Source organism: Octodon degus, unplaced genomic scaffold (genome assembly GCF_000260255.1).
Source record: "Octodon degus isolate 3935 unplaced genomic scaffold, OctDeg1.0 scaffold00076, whole genome shotgun sequence".
In the NCBI taxonomy this organism is placed as follows: Eukaryota; Metazoa; Chordata; class Mammalia; order Rodentia; family Octodontidae; genus Octodon; species Octodon degus.
In genome coordinates, this window is record NW_004524652.1 from 9,306,262 (window position 1) to 9,312,928 (window position 6,667).

At 41.1% G+C, this 6,667-nt stretch overlaps 1 protein-coding gene and 1 pseudogene across 4 annotated transcripts in view; both read right to left on the reverse strand.

Annotated features, from left to right (window-relative positions):
* Tmem116 (transmembrane protein 116) overlaps positions 1-6,667 on the reverse strand; it is an 82,600-nt gene that overhangs the window by 28,847 nt on the left and 47,086 nt on the right. The window lies entirely within an intron of this gene.
* On the reverse strand, positions 4,232-5,498 carry LOC101582601 (annotated as a pseudogene).

Below are 6,667 nucleotides of genomic sequence, written 5' to 3' on the forward strand. Positions count from 1 at the left end.
TTATGGGTAGGCTTGGGGTCTGAGATTGCATTTTGCTCCTTCTTGTTGTCATTTTGTGTAGCACTGTTTTCTGACCTTTGTTGTAGAGCTTTGGTACAGTTATAACCTTAGCACCTACTGAAATTCAGGTGCAGATCTACAAAGTTTGGATTTATCCAGCTGTGCCTGGCTTGGGTCTGGCTGCTGTGCTCAGCTCCTTCCTACTGCCACTCTTGGGAGTAGATCCTGTTGTGCCCCTCTGGCAAGATGTTTTGCTCCTGGACTAGCTGGGTGGCTTGGTCCTCTACACTCTCTGCAGGTATTGCAGCTTCAGGGTTTCACCCCAGGCCTCTGTGCCAGGTCTGAGCTGAGTCTGGAGGGGACAAGGTAGAGTGGGGGGAGAAGAAGCTCTCCCACACACTCACTGGGCCTGGGCTAGGGCTGGATCTGGGGGTCCCCCGAATGCAGCAGAAATTCTCACTCGGTGGGTGGGGTGGGGGGTGCTGTGGAGTGGGGAGGTGGTTCCAAGGTGGTAGAAGAGGGTCTCACCCACGCTGCGCCTGGGCTGGGACCCGCAGGTCCCCCCGGTGCAGGGTAGCTGGAAGCTCTCCCACACACTCACCGGACCTGGGCTAGGACTGCATCTAAACAGAAATCTTAACCTCGCAACACTCCCAGATCCTTTTGGATAAAGCATGGGATTTGTCCCCAGTTGAAGATTAATCTGGGGGACCATTATATACAATTGAGTCAATCATCTTTGTGTAAAACTAACTACATAGCGAAGTAAAAAACAGCTCAGCAGCTCAGATTATAGACCAGTCTATCTTTTAGAGCCAGATGTTGTAGTGTAGATAGATTTCTGATTCAAGGGTTAAATGTACTCCATAATATCTGTGTACTATTTGGCTGAGTTGATAAAAGAAAGCACTTGGAAACCCTGAAATCTCAGCCTATTAGTAAAAAATAAAAAGTATTTTTGATGGCTTCATGCTCAAATTCACTTTGCTGCTCTTATAAGTTCCATAACAAAATAGTACCTCTAAGTAAATGATTGACATTTTTGTGTTCCAGTTCAGTGAAGTGGCATAAGGGTGCTCTAGCTGTACTTAGCCGGTTCTCTCTGGCAGCTCTGTGCTCTACAAAATTGTCCATTATTTGAATCAGGCAAGAACTCAGTAATTGCAGGCACATAACAAAGTTATAAGACTATTAGAAGCAAATAAAGTTAGTTCTAATTTGTACCCACATCTACTCCTGAAAAGGAGGAAAAAGTCCAAATAAAAATAATTTTATTTGGTTTTAGCATCCTAAACCTGGAAAGAACATTTAAAAACCATTTACTGAAACAATCGTCATATGCCAATTCATAAATTAGCATTAATCCTGACACTAAGAAAATAGAGAAAAATATAGGCAAAATAATGAATATTTTAAATATGGCTAAGTTTTATTTTAGGATTCTGTGCTAATAAGGTTTTTTTTTCCTCTTAAACATAAGTTCTTTTTAGAATTAAAAGGTAAAAAAAAATTTTTTTTATTTAAAGTTGGGCGTAGTAGCCCATGCCTGTAATCCCAGTACTCAGGAGGCTGAGGCAAAAGGATCATTGCTAGTTCAAGACCAGTCTGGGCTATAGAATGAGTTCAAGGCCAGTCTGAACTGCATAACAAAACCCTGTCTCAAAAAGAGAAAAAAAAAAGTTCTTTATTTAGCAAAATATGAACTTGGCAACATTTGGACAATTCCCACATATTTTCTTTTTGGCTTTACTCATTTGTAAGATCTTAAAGTCTAGAAAGCATCATCACTTCTGGAGTATATGACCCAGCTTTCAAATATAAACAACAAATCTATTTCAGTCTTCCTTTTTTTTTTTTTTTTTTCTCTCGGGGTTGGGGGCGGAACCAGGGATTGAATTCAGGCCCTAGTACCTGCCAGGCAAGTGCTTATTCTATTGAGCCATCTCCCTGGCCCCATCAAATCTATTTCACACAAACAAAAATTATGGATACATTTGAAAAGGATTCCATGACCTTCATATAATTACTCTCATGATTTACTTTTATCATAACAATCCTTAAGGTTTCTACCCAAATCAAATTCTTTCCTTCCACTGCTTTAGTACATTTTCTTAATTTTAATTCAGGGGGGAATTATTATCATTGCTACCGATTTTCTAATAAGTTTGACAACAGTTTTCAAAAAGGGCAAAGATTTTTCTAAGAGAAACCTCCTGCTCAAAGGATGGAATTGAAATCTAGATTCAGAAACTTCGATATCTTGTTTATTTGGATCACATGACTGGCTCTCTTTACTATGACTTTTCAAAAGTACAGGACCTCTTTATCTACTTGTACAAATAAGTCCTTACTTCCCCCTGCTCTCAATTATTTTTCTCAAAAACTACCTAGAATTTTGAAAAATAGAACTATATCATCTAATGTGATAAAAGCAAACATATTTATGTCTTAGTGTCTAGCTAAGGTCATAAAGCTAAGTGGTAAGGATCCTGGATGCTCCAGTATCTCAGAGAAACACAAAGGAGTAAAGTAGTTTTCGTTTTGTGGCATGGGTTGGGGATCAAGCCACTGGGTAAGTATGCTAAAACTGAACTACATCTATACCCCTGGGTTTGCTTTCTAATAAATTACTAGCAGAATGGAAATTTTTTATTTTCTAATGTTTCTTTTTTTCAGGATAAAAAATTATAATATCTTCCTATTTGCCCCAGTTCTAGAATGCAACAAATAGGAAGTCTCTTTAAACAATTTTTACTATGTGGGGCTATAAATAAAAATTAGGAACTAAAGATCCTTTCTCCTCAAGGAATAAAAATAGTGGAGTACAGACCAACATTAAAATATTGCATAGCCTGAGAACTGGAATTAAGAAACTTTAATAACAATAATTTGGTGGAGAAAAAAAGATTTCCAGAAATCAGGAGGGAGCTCACAGATACTATAGAGAAACTGAAGAAATTGAGCACAATGCAACAAAACTGCCTGGCAAACTAACTCAATCTCCTATGGAGAGGACCTCAACCAGGCCAGTAGCATTAGCCTAAAAAAAGCCCATTCTTATAAACTGCAAAAACAATGTGGGAGGGCTGGCCAGATAGCTCAGCAGATTAAAGTGCCTGCTTAGGCAGACACTGGGGGCAGGGGTTCAATCTGCCATACTGGCTCCACCCCTGGGGTATCCAGAAACTGGGCGGGGTGGTGCACCCGATAATCCTACCACTTGGAAAGCTAAAAAACAGGAAGGATCACTACGAGTCCAATTTGTGTAGTGAGACCCTGTACACCCTGTACTAAATTAAAAAACAAAACAAAACAATGTGGGGCTTTACTCTGAAAATAGCCACTTCCACATGGCAGGTTAAAGATAAAGAAGAAATTCAACGCAGTGCCATCATATTTGAGAGGGTTTAATCAGAAATCACTATAGGAATGTTGTTTTGGTTTTGTTTGTTGTTCTTTTCAAACATTAGAATTTGAAACCTGCAAGACAAGAAAGTATGAATCCCTAATCCTAACATGTTGTAATTACATATTTTGTTTTGTTTGAGACAAGGTTTCACTATGTAATTTAGGCTGGTTTTGAACTCACTATATAGACCAAGTTGGCCTTAAACTCAAAGCAATCCTCATGCTTCAGCTCCTGAGTTCTGGGATTACACATGTGACCACCACACCCAGCCATCATATTGCAATTACTAAAGCAATATAACATGCATACTAAAAACTTTAGCTCACGGACAGCACCAACTATAAAAGGGATAGTCTTCTTAATAAAAACAAAGAACTAGATGATACCTTTGTTTTATAAGCACCATAATAACTAAGATGAAGTTAAACCTAAACTCATTGCCTATTGCTGTGACCAAAAATAAATAAAATAAAAAATGTAATGTCTTACTATTTTCTAGCCATTAGTTGAGACGTAATTTTGAAAAGTTAAAACTGCTGTAGGAGCTGGGGAGATAGCTCAGTAGAATAAGTGTTTGCCTGGCAAGCGTAGGGTCCCAAGTTCAACCCCTGGTACCGCAAAGAATAAAAAATAGGGGCTGGGGAGATACAGCTCAGTAGAATAAGCACTTGCCTGGCAAGTGCAAGGGCCTAAGTTCAATCCCTGGTTCCGCAAATAAATAAATAAATAAATAAATAAATAAAACTGCTATAAAAAGGGAGTGGATAGCAGCTATCAAAGTATTATTCAAACATGATTTCAGTGACGCTTTCAGGCTCAGACTTAGCCTTCTTTATCAAAAATGTTCACAACTTTATCAAACACTTTGTCAACAGACCTGGATAAATCTATTTGCTTGACTTTCTCCATTTCTTCATAGAAGTCAATAATTGGCTTTAACTAAAGGTAAGTCTGAATCATCTTTTCCAAGCTCTCACTACCATCTCTCAAGGCATTGTTCAATACAGATCTCATTATTACAGTCAAAAACAACAAAAGATACATCTGCCTTCCCTTGTTCTAACATTGTATTGTTCTAACTTTGAAGGGTGTCTTGATTTCTTAGAAACTCATCAATCAAGAATTTATTCTTGAGGGAGCTGGTGAGATGGCTCAGTGGTCTAAAGCACCTACTTAGAACAAGCTTAGCAAAGCACAGGGACTGCGGTTCAATCCCCCAGCACCACATGCCAGCTAGCACCGCCCCCTGGTGTGCTGAGCTGGCCACACACACACACACACACACACACACACAAATAAATAAATTTTTAAAAAAAAATTTTTAAAAAAAAGAATTTATTCTTGAGCCAAGGAGATGGCTCAGTGGAATTAGCGCTTCCCTGGCCTGAGTTCAATCCCTGGTTCTGAAAAAAAAAAAAAAAAAATTATTCTTCTGGGGGCCAGCCAAATAGCTCAGCTGATTAAAGTGCCTGAAAGCAGGCTCAGAGGCCCAGGGTTTGTTCCCCAGGCTTGCTGTGCAGGCCCCACCCCCAGGGCTTGCTGAGATGGTAATTGAGACTGGGCGTGGTGTACGCCTGTAATCCCAGTTCTCAGAAGGCTATAAACAGGTGGATCACTATGAGTCTGATCTAGTAGCGAGCCCCTGAGCACCCTGTAGACCCTTCCCTAAAAGAGAGAGAGAGAGAGAGAGAGAGAGAGAGAGAGAGAGAGAGAGAATGAATGAATGAATGAATGAATGAATTTATTCTTCTGGGCACTGGCCACCATTGTTTGGAACATTTCTCTCTAATAAACTGACAGATATCTTAACTGACACAATCTTTCTTTCTTTAATCTACTTTTCAGTGACTTTACCACACTGAGATTTAGGGTTCTTCCTTTTATCAGAAAGAAATACTTCTGCAGAAAGGTATGTGTAGCCATATTTGTCCACAATTCGGGCATACTGGGTCCCCTTGCCAGTGCCAGGACTGCCGAGGACAAATAGGACCAGCAGCTTCATGATGTGAGGAGAAGTGACTAGAGGGTCAGCAGTGGGAGAGCTCAGGCCCAGGATGTGCAGCAGCCAGTGGTGGCAGCAGCTCAGCATACATCACCCCTGGCAGCAGCAGGGAAAGTGAACACAAGCAATCACCTTGTTTGTCTGCCTGTCTGTCTATCTGTTTGTATGTCAGTCTGTCTTTCTTTCTTTCCCCCTGTTTTTCTTTTTGAGGAAGAAAATGAAATGCTATGCAGGTTACGCTGGCCTTGAACTCATTTGTAGCCCAGTCTGGCCTTGAACTCACAGAGATCCTATTGCCTCAGCCTTCTGTGTGCTGGGATTACAAGTGTTTGCCACCATATCGGGCTAGGAGAGGTTGTTTTAAGATTGAGCTACAGAACAATGACTAGTGACTGGGTGGAAGACAACCATAACAGCCAATGTGGAGAGGACATGGGCTAGACACAGACCCTCTGAGAAGTTTAGGCTTAAATGTCAGGATGGAAGGATATGGGATTCTAGCCCAACAAGGTGACAACTAGGCCAGCAGTATTTGGTTTTCAGAAGGAACTGGGTCTGAAAGAGCTAACATTAAGTAGAACAGATTACTTTGCACCACTTTCTGCCCTGCTGTCTACATCCAGCACATAATTCAATGGTCTGTTTGCTGTCCTTATCTGCCAATGTGATGAAGGACACAGACTGGAGATGGACAGAGGGGTCTCTGGAGTAGGACACCTCATAAGCCCACAGGCCATAAAGCTAGGTGGTAAAAGCAGTAGGGCACACAGAGATATATGGAAACTAGGGGTGGCTGGAGTGAACACAGCCTTAGGGCAGATACCACTAGAAGTACACTAGAAAGGTAGGGTAGGGGATGGCCAGATAGCTCAGTGACTAAAGCGCCAGACACAGTGACCCAGTTCGATCCCAGCTATGCCGTGCAGGCCCTGCCCCCGGGGCATGCTGATATGGTGATTGAGACTAGGCATGGTGGCTGGCCTATTTGTACTCCCAGCCCTTGGGGGACTGAAAACAGGAGGATCGCTAAGAGTCCAATCTGTGTAATGGGACCCTGTAGTAGACCCTGTACTAAAAAAAAAAAAAAGAAAAAAGAAAAAAGAAAAAAAGAATAAGGACTTGAGATGCAGAGCCACATAGCAGAAAGTATTGGGCCTGGAATTCCCAAGGCCTGGCTGTGGTCTCTGGCCAAGGCTGGCTTTATGTGGACAAAGGACAAGTCATTGCTTTTGAATGCCCTCTTTTTTTTTTTTTTT